General features: G+C 35.7%; 1 protein-coding gene across 1 annotated transcript in view; it reads left to right on the top strand.

The window, feature by feature from the left end:
- The first annotated feature begins 1,250 nt into the window (after window positions 1-1,250).
- Window positions 1,251-16,941, top strand: part of MYLK (myosin light chain kinase) — a 410,235-nt gene continuing 394,544 nt past the window's right edge. The window contains exon 1 of the mRNA XM_074214675.1: window positions 1,251-1,393. The gene's annotated coding sequence lies outside the window, so the exon portion shown is untranslated. The remainder of the gene's footprint in view (window positions 1,394-16,941) is intronic.

The raw sequence follows: 16,941 nt of genomic DNA, 5'->3' as shown, positions 1-16,941 counted from the left end.
AGGAGAAATTCACTGGTGTAGGGAACTTTTTTGATAGATATTTTATTTTATTTTATTTCTCCAATTAACATATTATGACAATTTTTCAGCATTCATCAACTTGGCATATTTATGTTACACATTTTTCTACCACCATCCCTTCCTGCCCTGCCTCCCCTCAGCAGCAAACAGTCTGATAAAAGTTGTTCATGTACATTTGTGTATAATATGTTTACATTTGGTCATTTTATGTATGAGGAATTAGAACTAAGGGAAAAGAAAGAGAACCATGGGATGGGAATAGAAAAAAAGAGAAGTTTTTAAAAAAGTGAACATGGTACCCATTCAGTTTCTGAGGTTTTTTGTTTTTGTTTCCCCTCTGGATGTGGATGGCATTGTCCATTACAGGCTCCCAGGGTTGTCCCAGCTCTCTGAACTGCTGAGAGGAGCTGCTTCCATTATAGTTGACCAACTCACAATGTTGTTGTTAATATGTACAGTGTTCTTTTGATCCTGCTTCCTTCACTCAGCATCAGTTCCTATAATTCTTTCCATGTATCTCTAGAGTCCAACCATTCATGGTTTTATAGAATGATAGTATTCCATAACATTCATATACTATAACTTTTCCAACCATTCCCCAATTGATGGGCATCCCAGTATAGGGAACTTTTATTGTGAAAACTGAGTCCACTGATGCAGATGGGCAAGCCTGGGGCCATCATAAGATTAAATGACCTGCTCAATTCATGGAATATGTATCAGAAAAAGGACTTGAAGTCAAACCTACCTGATTCAAAGGCCTTCACTCTGCCTACTAGTCTCTGTCATATGAGGATTATAATGTTGATTGCCAGTATGGAGGTATCAAATTATACTTCCCAGAGCACCTTTGTGCTTGTCTTCATTTGAATCATTATCATAGGCATATAAATAGGGAACATCTGGGATATTCAGGAATGTCTTGGGAAAAAAATGGATATTTTATTTACATTATAAAGTGAGGTTTAGTTCTTAAGTTGTTTAAATTTAGTTGTTTTAATTTTTTAAAATTAAATGTATAAAAACTAATGTATTTATGTTTAAGTGAATACTACTGAAAAAGTGAATACTGAATAGTAGATTTTCATCTTAAAAATAAAATTTGACCCTAATGACACACACACACACACACACACACACACACACGAATAATTTTTTTGACATTTTAAAATTTTTATATCTGAGATGCTCTTTCCTTTTTCTTGCCCAGAACTGAAGTCATTCTCTGTGTCCTTGGAACAGCCCTGGTCACTCCCCCCAGCAGCTCCAGGTATCTCACTCCCACCAGGAAACTATCTGATTGGAAAGGTAGCCCTTGAGCCTTTGTGGCTTTCCCAGGTGGTTGCCACAACAAACTGTATCAGCGACCTTGGTGAGTTGGCACAGATTTTTTTGTGTGTTTGGGTTATTCTCTCCCCTCAGTCGGCCTCAGGAGATTCTGCTGAGAGGAGGGACTGAAATAGGCCCCCCTGGAAGTTGGAGAGTTGTTTTTATAAGCCACCTAGTGCTTCCATGATGGTATACCCACCAGCCTCAAATTCCTGGAAAGGTGGGTAGGTCAAGCACCATGCTTTGGCTTTTGTTTTCTGCTCCAGGGTTCCTGGGATGATTAATTAGGTGGTGGGAAAAGTCAGAATAATCTTTCAGTAAGCAATATTGATGAGTATTGTACTGTATTAGGAGTGTGCTATACCCCTCTCCTAGGCTGAGGACCATCTCTGACAATCTTTGTACTTTCTACTTTCTAACACTTATTCAGTGTTTCCAATGAGTCATGATTTTATCAGCATGGGTCCTCCTTCTACCACTGACCTAGATCTGGACCCTTCTATACTTGGATAGATGGTTTAATGAGTTTCTTTGGGCCTTTCAGTAATGAACTTTTATACAATGATTGATTTCCATAGTAATACATACTCCATACAACAATTGATTTCCTCTTCCTTTTGAAAAAACAAATTTAAATAAAATCTCTGTAACAGTACATATAGTCAAGTAAAACAATTTTCATATTGACCATGTCCCAAAAATATGTTTTATTCTGCATTTGGAATCCATTACCCATTATTAGTCCTCTAAAATCATTGGTCATTCAGAGTTTTTAGGTCTTGAAAAATTTTTTGTCTTATAGTTATAGCATAATAATATGAATTGTGCTCCTTGTCTTTCCTTCTTTTCTCTGTGTTAGACTTCTCAGGTTTCTTTGAAAATATCTTATTCTTCATTTCTTAAATATGTGCTATACCTAGCACATCTAGAGTCTGACCTACAACCCTCTTTAGTCTTTTCTTGCCACCCTGAAAAGAGCTGCTAATAAATATTTTTGTACATATGGGGTCCTTTCACTCTTTCTTTGATTTCTTTGGGCATTTCAGCCTAGGAATAATATTGTTGGGTCAATGGGTATGCAGAATGTAGTGATTTTTTTGAAAAGGGTTCCAAATTGCTTTCCAGAAGGAGCAGACCAATCATGAAACCTTTGCAGTTTTGTAGGGTCTATGTAGACATCAAGAATCTGGAGTTGCTTTTAAGTTCTGATATAATATTGAAGGAGAGTTATATTAGAAAGCCCCCTTTCAAAGCATGGTCCAAAACACACCATGCCAAAGGACATTTCTTAAGATTTTTTTTGATGAACAATTTTAATTCATTTCTTTATTCCACAATATTCTAGCATTCATACACAATCAGTTTGGAATAGAATTTAACGTTTAAAAATGCTACCAGTTTTTGTCATTTGGTTAATTATTTATTTTTATTTTATTTTATTTTATATAGTATTTATTTTTCCCCAGTTACATGTAAAAATAGTTTTTAATATTCATTTTTAACATTTTGAGTGCCTATTTATTATATTTTTAAAAGAAACATAAGTCCCAGCTAGGTGGCAAAATGGATTGAACACTGGCCCTGGAAGTCAGGAGGCCCTTAGTTCAAGTGTGGCCTCAGACAAATACTATCTCTGTGACCCTGGACAAGTCATTGAACTCCACCACCTCAAAAAAAAGTTAAAGAAAAAAATTATAATGAAAATGGTCAGTTTAGTTTCATGTCTTAGTCCAAATAACTTAAAATTTTTTTTCTTATTTTTTTAACACAATGGGGTTAAGTGACTTGCCCAAGGCCACACAGTTAGGCAATTATTACATGATTGAGGCTGCATTTGAACTTAGGTTCTCCTGATTCCAGGGCAGGTGCTCTATCCACTGCACCACCTAGCTGCCCCTTTAAATAAATTTTTACTTATGCCACAAACCTTACTCTTTCTTTTTTTTACTTTTCTTGCAAGGCAATGGGGTTAAGTGACTTGCCCAAGGTCACACAGCTATGTAATTATTTTTTCTTGAAAGATTTTATTTATTTTGAGTTTTACAATTTTCCCCCCATTCTTGCTTCCCTCCTCCCACCTGCCACAGAAGGCAGTCTGTTAGTCTTTACATTGTTTCCATAGTATACATTGATCTCAGCTGAATGTGATGAGAGAAGAAATCATATTATTAAGGAAGAAAAATAAAGTATAAGAGAGATAGCAAAATTACATAATAAGATACAGATTTTTTTTCTTCTAAATTGAAGGTAATAGTCTTTGGTCTTTTTTCAAACTCCACAGTTCTTTCTCTGGATACAGATGGTATTCTCCATTGCAGATAGCCCCGAATTGTCCCTGGTTGTTGCACTGATGGAATGAGCAAGTCCATCAAGATTGATTGTCACCAAAGAATTGGACTAGTAAATGTCCAGTAAATGTCCTTCAATTGGGGAATGGCTTAGCAAACTGTGGTATATGTATGTCATGGAACACTATTGTTCTATTAGAAACCAGGAGGGATGGGAATTCAGGGAAGCCTGGAGGGATTTGCATGAACTGATGCTGAGTGAGATGAGCAGAACCAGAAAAACACTGTGCACCCTAACAGCAACATGGGAGTGATGTTCAACCTTGAAGGACTTGCTCATTCCATCAGTGCAACAATCGGGAACAATTTTGGGCTGTCTGCAAAGGAAAGTACCATCTTTATCCAGATAAGTTGCTGTGGAGTTTGAACAAAGTACAAGGACTATTCCCTTTAATTTCGAAAAAAAAAAGATATCTTATTGTCTGATCTTGTTACCTCTGAGAATTCTGTTCTCTTTAAGGATATGATTTCTCTCTCATCACACCCAATTTGGATCAAGGTACAACATGGAAACAAAGTAAAGACTGACAGAATGCTATCTGTAGGGTGGGGGTGGGGGGAGGGAAGCAAGATTGGGGGAAAAATTGTAAAAAATTGTAAAAATTGTAAAAAAAATTAAAAAAAAGATTGTCACCCCCATGTTGCTGCTAAGTGTACAGTGTTTTTCTGGTTCTGCTCATCTCACTCAGCATCAGCAAATCCTTCCAGGCTTCCCTGAATTTCCATCCCTCTTGGTTTCTAATAGAACAATAGTGTTCCATTGCATGCATATACCACAGTTTGTTAAAGCATTCATTCCCCAACTGAAGGACATTCACTTAATTTCTAATTCTTTCCCACCACATACAGGGCTGCTGTGAATACTTTTGTACAAGTGATGTTTTTATCCTTTTTCATCATCTCTTCAGGGTATAGACCCAGTAGTGGTATTGCAGGATCAAAGGATATGCATGTTCTCCAGAAAGGTTGGATAAGTTCACAACTCCACCAACAATGCATTGGTGTCCCCAGCTAGGTAATTATTCAGTGTTTGAGGCTGGATTTGAACTCAGGTCCTCCTGACTCCAGGGCTGGGGCTGTATTCACTGTGCCACCTAGCTGTCCCCTTAACTCTTTCATTGAGGTGGATGCAATTATTTTAAATGAGAATGTCTGCATAATTTTTATCAATATTATTAATATAAAAAAGTTGTTTCCTTGATGAGATATTTATACAAGCATAAATGTTCAAATGCCTAAACGATGATAAAATTTGACCTTTTCTAACTTGTTAGTAATGTTTTGGGCTTTCATAGGATCATAGATTTATGGCTAGAAGAGACCTTAGAAGTCATCAAGTCTATCTTCTTATTTTACAAATGAGAAAGCTGAGTCTTCCAGAGGTTAAAGTATCTCATAGTCAATTGTCTTAGGCAAGATTTGAACCTAGGTCTTTCTGATTCCCACTCCAGTGCCCCATCTCATGCTGTCCCTGCACACACACACACACACACACACACACACACACACACACACATATATGATTTGTTCTTCTTTTTCTTTTCTTTTGGTTTGGTGATGCTTCTTGACAGTTTTTTAAACTGTAATATGAGGGGGCTCAAGTCTGCCACCGGGTGGAGACAGACTATGGTGTGTTTAATATTTGCTCTGTTAATTACCATATCTAAACAGAAAGCTAAATGAATATGTAGTCCTTCAGAAATCTTGTGGGGCTTATTCAAACAGTTTTCCTAAGTTGTGGGAAAGTTTCATAAAGCAACCTATTAGGTTTCAGCTACATCCCCCCTCAACTCTGGCAAGGGTCAGAGGTCTGTTGCTTTATTTCTGCCAATAATCCAAGAGTAAACAGCCATGAAATACTTATACAAAGAAGACAAAAGAGGCAGAGAGAATTAAATGCCAAAACATGATCAACAAAATATTTTGAAATATATGTCAAATAGTATTAACATTTTCTGATTTTACTTTCAGATACAATTATAGCAGAATCTGTAGGAATGTTTACCCTCTGAGGCAACACAGAATTAGAAATGACAAAACATACTCTTTCTATATTAAGTTCCTTCCTTTATATACAACACCCTTACCACCACTGGTTCATATTTATTTGTTCAATTGTTTCAATTGTGTCCATATGATTGTGACCCCATTTGGGGTTTTCTTGGCAAAGGTAGAGGAGTTGTTTGCCATTTCTTTCTCCAGCTCATTTAATGGATGAAGAAACTATGGCACTCATAATATTCATTAATAACTCTTTTTTTTTTATCTTTGCAAGGCAACAGGATTAAGTGATTCCCAGAGGTCACACAGCTAAATATATATTGTGTCTGAGGTCAAATTTGAACTCAGGTCTTCCTGCCTCCAGGGCTGGTGCTCTATTCCCCTCATTAATAGCTCTTAACTGTCTTGATACCCTACAAATGAAGAGAAATAGTATTACTTTGCTTCCTTATTTATTCTGGGTAAGGGTTCCTGTGTTTCCATCCTTCCTTTGTCCTCCCAGGTCCTCTCTCTGAAGTTGTTGCTCCCAGTCAGGATTGCCACTCAAAGCCCTCAGACTGGCAGAAGGTAGAAGTAATATGAACCAGAAAGAAGTAAAAGATATCATTCCAAGGAAGTCTGGCTTTTGACCCCTAAAATAGTGGGAATAATTCTCTTCTTGGCTTGGTAAACTGTCTCTGAAACAATTCCAAATGAAAGAGTGTCAAAAGTATTTTGAACTATAGCTATGGAAGGACCTTTTAGATAAGTATTTAGTCTCCCAAGGAGATGACTTCAAAAGGCATTATTTAGTTGGTTGCATTGGAGCTATGTGATCTAGAGAATATGAGGATACAAACCTCTAATCTTAGCCACTGGAGCTACTGAGGCTAGGGGATGTCTTGAGCTTGGGAGTTCTGGGCTATAGTGGGTTAAACAGATTAATCATCTGCATTGCTTTTTTGTGGCAAGCCCCAAGGAGAGCACCACCCCCACCCCTGCCCCAGCCACATTGCCAAAGGAGAGTGAACTGGCCCCAGGTCAGAAATGAGCAGGTCAAAACTCCTCTGCTGATTAGCAGTGAGATTGGACCAAGAATAGCCTTCTCCTTCCAACCTTGTTAAGGCTTTAAATAAAATTTTAAAAGTGAGTTTAGGATCATGATGAATAAATAAAAGAGTGAATGAATGAACAAACAAGAAAGCATTTAAGCGTTCAAAGTTGGGGAAAAAATATAAAACAACAGATAGTACTTGCCCTCAGGGAACTTACATTTAATCAAGAAAGATAACACAGTTCAAGTGAGGCTCCTTGCTATGGAGATGTCCAGGAAATGGTATGGGAGGTCTGGGTCTGGACAAGAGTAAATGAAATCTCATTCACAAAAGCCTAGAGTCCCCGAGGGTGGCCTTCAGTTCCTGTGGGAGGAGGAAGGTGGGGCACAAAGGGTATGTCTTGGATAGGACTGGAAAGTGGAATCATACTATCAAATCCAAAAATTAATTCATGAATGTTTAGCCATAGTGTCCAGTCCTCAAGTCTGGAGGGTGACTGATAAATGGAAAATGCTATGTATTCTACATCCATAAGGAAATATAGAGCTTATGACTGAGAGAAAATTGATTTTGTGGATTTAAGATCAAACTCAGGGCTTTGTGCTTTCTTGAGTACGGCCAAAAGTTCAAGCAAGAGTTGTAAAAACTTTTTGACATTGTAAAGCAGCAGCTTGTCAAGTGATCAAAGGAAGAAACTTTATGCAAAAAAGTCTGGTTTATGCATTTTAAAGTTAGACCCATTGCTTATATAACACCAGGACCCAAAGTGAAGCTGCTCATGCTGAAAAGAAAGGGGCTTTAGGAAATTTTATTTGTTTCTTTGGCAGCAGAAGCACCAACCACTTTAAATTCCAGAACTTTCAGGAATTAGAGAGATTCTCCAGAAGCAGTGACCCCCAGCAGTTCAACTTGTCATCCCTTATCCATTTTTTCCCCATCATATAGTCTTTTTTGTTTTAAGTTTTTACAAGGGAATGGGGTTAAGTGGCTTGCCCAAGGCCACACAGCTAGGTAATTATTAAGTGTCTGAGGCCATATTTGAACTCAGGAGTACCTGGCCTCAAATATGGCCTCAGACACTTAATAATTACCTAGCTGTGTGGCCTTGGGCAAGCCACTTAACCCCGTTTGTCTTGCAAAAAAAAAAAAGATTCTGATTTGTTGCAGGAAAATAAGATATATATAATTTTTAAAAAGAAGGAAAAGGTTGAATTTTTTTGACAAAAACTGAATTCATCAAGAAAATGAACTTCCATTGTGGAAATCTCTTCCAGTAATGAAACTCCATTGTAACTTAGTCTTACATAATTGTCTAGGGTTCTGAAAACATAATTAATTGACTTATTTAGGTTTATACTAGTATGTGATTTAAGAGGTCTTTCTGACTCCCAAGATTGACTTGTTATATAATATTCAATAGAGTATTTGTAAATACATGGTATCCCCAAACTTTTTTTTTTACTATTTTTTTAAAAATAATATTTGATTTTCCCCATTATATGTAAAAAAATTTTTAAGATTGCTTTTAAGTTTTGAATTTCAAATTCTATCTTTCCTTCCTTCTCCTTCCCCTTCCCTAAGCTGCTAAGCTATCTGACATATACATGTATAATCATATAAAACATTTCTATAGAATTTTATGCAAGAAGAAAAATTAAAAAAAAAGGAACATGAAAAATAGTATGCTTCCATCTGTATTCAGACAACATCAGTTCTTTTTCTATAGCATGGCATTTTTCATCATGATTCCTTTGAAATTGTCCTGGATCCTTGCATTGCTGAGAATAGATATGTTATTCACAGTAGATCATCAATGTTGCTGTGACTGTGTCCATTGTTTTCCTGGTTCTGTTCACTTCACTTTGTATCAGTTAATGAAAGTTTTTCCATATCCCAAAATCATTAAGCAAAAAAACTATCCCTAAAATCTTTGGAACTTACAACCCTCCAAATGCTTATATTTTCTTAGGGGGGAATACAACAGGTAAGTAAATATGAGACAGTTTGAGGCAAGAGAGAATATTAAAAAAAATTGCTTCTTGGATGAGAAAAGGCAACTTGAAAGCGATAGCAGGGGCAGCTAGGTGGTACAGTGGATAAAGCACCGGCCCTGGAGTCAGGAGTATCTGAGTTCAAATGCGGCCTCAGACACTTAATAATTGCCTAGCTGTGTGGCCTTGGACAAGCCACTTAACCCCATTTGCCTTGCAAAAACAAAAGAAAGTGATAGCACCTGAGCTAGGTCTTGAAGGAAGTGAAATATTTTAAGAGGCAGAGGCAGGGAGAGGTATTAGCTGTATGATGGTACAGAGACAGAACATAGAATATTGAGCCCAGGGAATAGTATTACATGAGTTTGGCAGAATTATAGAATTTGTGATTAACAGTAATATGAAATAGATATGGAAAACTATGTGGGAGTCATATTGTCAAGGACTTTAAATGCCAAGCTGAGAAGTTTGTGTTTTATTGTAGAGTCAGTAGGGAACTATTAAAGGTTTTTGAGAGCGGAGTAGCAGACCTGTGTTTTCAGAATAGTAATTTGAGTAATTTGGCAATTGAATAGAAATTGGACTGGCAAGGGGAGAGACTGAAAGCAGGGATATAAGAATCAAAGAATTTGAGGACTGGGGGAAGCCTAGTCTGACTCCTAATTGAAAAGAAACTTCATTAGAACTGCTAGACAGGGGCAGCTAGGTGGTGCAGTGGATAGAGCACCTGCCTTGGAGTCAGGAGTACCTGAGTTCAAATCTGGCCTCAGACACTTAATAATTACTTAGTTGGGTGACCTTGGGCAAGCCACTTAGCCCCATTGCCTTGCAAAAACCAAAAAAAAAAAAGGAACTGATAGACAAGTGATTATCTAGACTTTGCTGGAAAATTTCTAGGGAGAAAGAAACAACTACCTCTCAAGGCATTTCATTTTTGAACAACTCTAATTTTTAAGAAAATTTTAAAGAAAATTTTTTTTAAGAAAAATTTTTTTCCATAATAACATTTTTCCAGAAGAATTTTTTTTTCCACAACCCAAATTGGCCAAATAATGCCTCTTCTGGTTCTGCCCTCTGGAATCAAGCAGATCAAATCTAATCTTTCTTTCACATTATAATCTTTCAAAATTTGAAGGCAACTATCTTGTTCTCCCTAAATCTTCATTTCTCTCATTTCTTCAACCAGATATTATATGGCATGGACTCAGGGCTCTTAAGACAATCCAGAATGTCCTTGGCCATTGGTTAGAGTGCTAGACCTGGAGTCAGAAAGACTCTTTTTCAAATCTGGCCTCAAGATACTCACTCTCTGTGTGACCCTGGGAAAGTCATTTAACCTCTGTCTGCCTCAGTTTCCTCCATGGGGATTATATTAGTGCCTTCCTCCCAGGGATGTTGTGAGGATATTTGTAATGTCCTTAACATGGTGTCTAGAACTTACTCAATGCTCTATAAATATGAGTTATTATTACCAATAATATCATTAAACTCTGGTGTCCAGAGTAATTTAAATCAGAGTTTTAAACTCACTGCCCTCTGGGCACATAGTTGTTAAAACTCCCCCAGAATAGCCAGAACCACATTTATATGTAATTGGGAAATATTTGACAAAGTAAATGAAAATATATAGTTTTCTAAATCAGTATGTGACAGGAATCAATTTTTATTTGAGTCTGATACCTCTGCTCTAGATGACCTTTTTCTTGGAAGACTTGCCTTTCTTCTTTTTTTTTAAAAATTAATTAATTAATTAATTGAGTGATTAATTAATTAATTTAGAATTTTACATTGAATAAATGAGCCCTACACAACCTGTCAGTTTAAGCTTTTCCTCTTTCTCCTCCTAAATCATCTTTGATCATCTGTAAAGTTCATTTGAAAGGGGATCACATCTGGGTTTGCGACAATTTTTTTAAAGTTATTTATTTATTTATTTTGAATTTTACAATTTTCCCTCTAATCTTGCTTCCCTCCCTCTACCCCCCCCCCATAGAAGGCATTCTGTTAGTCTTTACATTGTTTCCATGGTTTATATTGATCTAATTTAAATGTGATGAGAGCGAAATCATATCCTTAAGGAAGAAAAATAAAGTATAAGAGAGCAAAATTACACAAGATAATGTTCTTGTTTTTTGTTTGTTTTTTTTTTAAATTAAAGGTAATAATCTTTGGTCTTTATCCAAACTCCACAATTCTTTCTCTGAATACAGATGGTATTCTCCATGGCAGATAGCCTAAAACTGTGCCTGATTGCATTGCACTGATGGAATGAGCAAGTCAATTAAGGTTGATCATCACCCCCATATTGCTGTTAGGGTGTCCAGTGTTCTTTTGGTTCTGCTCATCTTGCTCAGCACCAGTTCATGCATTGAAGGACATTCACTTAATTTCCAGTTCTTTGCCACCACAAACAGGGTTGCTATAAATATTTTTGTACAAGTGATGTTTTTACCCTTTTTCATCATCTTTTCAGGGTATAGACCCAGTAGTGGTATTGCTGAATCAAAAGGTATGCACATTTTGTTGCCCTTTGGGCATAATTCCAAATTGCTCTCCAGAAAGGTTGGATGAGTTTGCAGCTCCACCAACATTGTATTAGTGTCCCAGATTTCCCACATTCTTTCCAGCATTGATCATTGTCTTTTCTGGTCATATTAAGTCTTGCCTTTCTTAATGCAGTTTCTGTTTAACATTAACATATTTTACTTTTGGCTTAGATTAACTTTAAAGTTCATTGAAATAAATTTTTTTTTCAGACAAACTGCCATCTAACCAAACTTCCACCACCTTGGACTTGTGAAATTGGTTTTCTACCAAAATGAAAGAATCTTTTACATTTATTCCTCTTGAATTTCATTTTTCTGAATGAAGCTGAATGATTAAGGTTGTCAAGGTCCTTTGTAGTCCTCACTTATCATCTACTGTGCTAGTGACCCTTCCCAACTTTTTATCATCCGCAGATGTGATAAATGTGCTATCAATGCCTTTATCCAAGTGATTGATTTTTAAAAAATGAAAAAGCAGGGCAGCTAGGTGGCACAGTGGATAGAGCACTGGCCCTGGAGTCAGGAGTACCTGAGTTCAGATTTGACCTCAGACACTTAATTACCTAGCTGTGTGGCCTTGGGCAAGTCACTTAATCTCATTTGCCTTGCAAAAAAAAAAAACTTAAAAAAAAGTGAAAAAGCACAGGGCCTAACATAGATTCCCTGGACACTCAACTGGCAACTTGCCACATTGATATTATTTTTACTGGCAATGTTTGAGTCTGTTTGAGACTTTCCAACCAGGTCTAAGTTCATCTAATTACATTATTCTGTCATATAGAGAAGTCTGCAAAGCTCCTGATTGTAACTCAAATGAAATTAAAATGTAATTGGGAGATACTAAAAAATAAAAATGTAATACAACACAAATAATATTAATTTGTGGTTTTCTAAGTCAACATGTGGTCTTCAGAGATTGTTTCTATTTGAGTTTGACACCACTGGTCCAATCCACATTATTTCATCTTCTCCTAAAGATGCCTTAGAAAAATAGATAAACGCTAGCTCTACCATTTCCTCCTTTATCAGTTTAGTAATTTTGTCCAAAAAATAGAAAAGGAAATTAAGTTAGTCTGGAGTGACCTTTCCTTTTATTTTGATTGTTTTTTAACAGATGAAGACTTTAAAAGAATATGATCTTTGATTTTCTTGCAGACATTATTATAATAATATTATTTGAAAATGTAATTTCATTAGATGAGACACAAAAAATACATAACCTCATTTCTAAAAAATTATCAAAATAAAAATCATTACCTTCTGAATATATTCAAACAAAAAAAGACATAAATTAAAATTTAAATTCCATTTTTACCTCCAAATAGATGAGCCAAATGGGGAATCTTTACAGATGTAAAATTTGATCAAAAAATACAACAGCATCAAATGTCATCTATTCACCTTGAAATATCATTTTAGACATCTTTTTTTCCCTTTTTTAAAATTTCCTGCTCACTTGTTAAAAAGGATGAAGTATAATAACTACCTCTTATTTTCAGACTTTGTTAGAAGAGCTTCCATCATTGACACATATTTTGGATCTTAGGTTTAGTTTACTAAATGCTAGAAATCTGTTTTGGGGAGACTAATAACAACAGTAATAATTTTTAAACCATCCTGTCTGTCTTCCTAGCTTTTATAGTTGGTTTTTTTCCTCAGCTCTTGAACTCCCTTGAGTTTTAATAATAGCTGCTGTTTTTCTTCTTCTTTGTCCACTTTTCAAATAAAGAAATAATCTTCACCATCAATATCTTGAGACTCTGAGGATTATTCATAAAACTTTTCTGTGCTATCATAAAAATACTTCTTTGCTCAGGTCTTCTACATCATCATCATTTTTTAAATCCCCAAAAGCAGCTCATATGTGAAATTGAATTTCTATTTCATATTGCTTGGTTTTAAAAAGTATATAAAGTATATGCATTATTGTTTAAACTGTCTTGAATGTCTATACTTCCTTTTGAATTTCTGCTATTAGAATCTGTGTATTTTAAAAAATTGTTTCAGTGGTCTTCCTTTTTACATCATTATTGCTTAACATGACATCTCTACCAATTAAAACTAAGAAAAAGAAAATAAATTCTTGTAACAAGCAGTCTTTGTCATGACAAATAAATCTATACAGTGGCCATGTCCAAAAATTTGTTTTTCTCCACCCTTATGTAAAAAATTCCTCTTTTTAGAAGATGGATAACATGATTCATCATAGGAAACATGGTTGATCATCATTGATTTATCAGAGTGCTTGTCTTGAAAATTTTTTTAATTTAATTTTTTTTTCAGGTTTTTGCAAGGCAAATGGGGTTAAGTGGCTTGCCTAAGGCCACATGCCTAGGTAATTATTAAGTGTCTGAGGCTGGATTTGAACTTAGGTACTTCTGACTCCAGGGCCAGTGCTCTATCCACTGCACCACCTAGCCACCCTGCTCATCATTTCTTATATTTCATTACATTCTTATATTACAATTTATTCACCCATTTCTCTAATTGATGGGCATCCCCTCAATTTTCAATTCTTTGTCACCATAAAAAGAACTGCTATGCATATTTTTATACATGTGGGTCTTTCTATTTTTATAATCTCTTAGGGATACAGACTTAATAGTGGTATTGCTGGATCAATGAGCATTCACAGTTTCATAGTCTTTTTCCCATAATTCCACATTGCTCTCCAGAATCATTGAATCAATTCTCAGTTTTGGAGCTTGACTTTTTTTTAAACAATGTTTTAACTTTTATTCCTTTTTACTTAAGTTTCTTGTTATTTCCATTTATTTGGATTCTTATTAGGATTATTAGGATCATATTTTTCTTTCTCCTTATAGTAATTTTCTTATGAAGAATTTTTCAGTTACTCAACTTCAGAATCATTCTATTTTACATCTTTAAATGCTTTATAAGCATTTAAATTTATATTTTATATCTTTACATTTCAGTTTATATTTTTCCACCTTCAATAATTAAAGTGAGAGTAGTCTATCAATAGTGCTTTCAGTTGCTATAAACAGAGTTGATAGGGCCTTTTTGAAATGACAATTGAGCCAAAGACCCCATGTAAAAAAATATTTTCATGGAAACCATGGGGTAAAATTTGCTCCAACAGTTGAAGATAGTCTAGGCTGTTGGAAATTGAACATCTTAGCTATCAATTCATATAGGAAAAGCTAAATGGATGAAAACAACAGCACAGTGAATAGATGGCCTGGCCTGGAGTCAAGAAGACTTATATGTGTGAGTTTAAATCTGGCCTCAGATACTTATTAGCTGTGTGACTCTTGGCAAGTTAGTTAACCCTGTTTGCTTCAGTTTTCTTATTTATAAAATAAGGTTAAGAAGGAAATGGCAAGCTATTATGATATTTTTACCAAGAAAATCCCAAAAGGGGTAGTGTAGAGCTGAACAGATTGAAACAATTGAATAACAACAAATGAATGAGCAATATTTCTTGTCTAGATTATGGTATGCAATTAGATAGCATAGTCCAAAATTTTACATATATATGTATGTATGTATGTATTTGAGGCATACCTGGCAGATAGACAATATATGGGCTTAATATTGAAACAAGAGAGAGAGAGAGAGAGAGAGAGAGAGAGAGACAAAAACCTAGATAGCATTTAGAAAATTATACATCTTCGGTTTCTAATTTAATTAGAAACAGGTCCCTGAGGCTCATATTGATTTAGAAAAACCATATATTAACATTATCTATGTTGAATTTTATTTTTATTTACTTTGTTAAATATTTCCCATTTCTATTTTAATTTTGGCTGCATTAAGAGTCCTATAAGTATGATACTCTGTTTTACAGTGTTTTTAATGATGTAAAACTGTCCCCTAAGCATAAAACCCATGTTTTCTAGGAAGTACTTTATAGCTTGAATCATGGAACACTACACTCTCAGGAGGATCAAAATTTCAGGTAATCAAAGGGCAATGGAGAGGTATATGATGGGAACAAGTATTCTGCAACATATATCCATGATAATCTATTTGATAATATCAAGGAAATGTGAGGACATTTATAATTCAATTCAACTCAGTTTAGTAGTTTTAAAATTGTAAAAGAAACTGGTCTGGGTTGGCTAGGTGGCGCAGTGGATAGAGCACCGGTCCTGGAATCAGGAGTCCCTGAGTACAAATCCGACCTCAGACACTTAATAATTACCCAGCTGTGTGGCCTTGGGCAAGCCATTTAACCACATTGCCTTGAAAAAAACTAAAAAAAATAGAAGGAGAAAAGAAATTGGCCCAGTGCTGTTTGAGCAAAGGATAATACTGCACTGTGGCCTACAGTAAAAGTTGCCTACAGTAAAAATAAAGTTAAAAAAAAGTAAAAATGACCTATCATTCTGATGTATTCTCTTAGAAAGGATTATGAAAGAATTGTAGACCAGAAATATCCAGATATGTGAAGAAGTGACTGGGTTTTGATTTCACTAAGGGGGAAGAACTTCACCTATGAAATTATTCAATCAAGAAACATTTATTACACACCTGTTATGTTTTAGGGATTGTGCTAAAATTCTGGGGATACAGAGGTAAACAATGGTTCCTGTCCTCAAGGAGATCCCAGCCTATTGGGGGGGTGTATAATATACAAAGAAATGCATACAGAAATGCTACTTAACTATGTATAGGAAATAATTTACCAAATAAAGTCACTAGAATTCAGAGGAGTTGGGAAAGGCTTCCTGAAACAAATGGGATTTTAGTTGAGACTTAAAGAAATCCAGAGAAGTCATTAGGCAATGTTGGGGAAGAAAGAGTGTTTAAGGTATTAGAGACAGCCAGAGAAAATGCCCAGAGCTGGGAGATAGAGTGTTCAGTAAGAGATTGATTGAAATATATGAAGTAGGAATTAGAATTATTCTTTTTTTTTCAGAGAAGCAAACTGATTGATTATTGGGGTGAGTGTGAGAACTTAAGAATGACACCCGATTGTGAGTTGTGGTGACTCAGAACATGGTGATGCCCTTCATAGGAGTAAATAAGTTAGAGAGAAGAAATGATTGAGTTCATGGGAGTGTGGTAGGATAGAAAGGATGGATCATTGTATCAAAGAAATGATGGGTATACAGTTATAGCTGTTCAAAAGTGAAATAGATATATAGATATGTTCAAGGAAAGGTTGAATCATGATTTATTTGAGATGTTGTAGAGACAACTCACTGAGGAAGAAAGGGTTCTGTGTAGCCTGAACCTTTACTGTTACAAAGAACTGGATTACTGTGGAAGATAAGACTTTACCCAGGTCCTCTAACCTCAAAGCTGATGTTCCTTCCACAAATCCTTTTGCTTAAAGGATCAGATCTCACCAAAATAAAGGTTCTTTTGCCCTTTAAATTGCCAAGGCACTGATCCAACTTATGGGGTAGAAGAAAAGTGATAACCTCAAGGATCTTCTCAAAAATACTAACTCACTGGGAGCTCTCCCTGGTGCTGCTGAACCTACAATTTAGGTCTGTCTTGCCTTGTCTGATTGATCTCAGTTTCTGCTTTTCTCATTATGTCTAAGCTACAACTGGGACTTTTCTAGACGCTGACCTGCCTGATCCCTTCCCTTATCCTTAGCTGCTTCTGTTCCCTCTGAGTCCTCACCTCAATGATCTGGGTGACTATTTGCTTTATAGGTGTGGAACAAGATTCCTGTTTTGGGGGGTGGCTAGGT

This window comes from Macrotis lagotis, chromosome 1 (assembly GCF_037893015.1).
Source record: "Macrotis lagotis isolate mMagLag1 chromosome 1, bilby.v1.9.chrom.fasta, whole genome shotgun sequence".
Taxonomy (NCBI): domain Eukaryota; kingdom Metazoa; phylum Chordata; class Mammalia; order Peramelemorphia; family Peramelidae; genus Macrotis; species Macrotis lagotis.
Note: the sequence above shows the minus strand (reverse complement) of the source record. Positions and strands in the feature narration are given on the sequence as shown.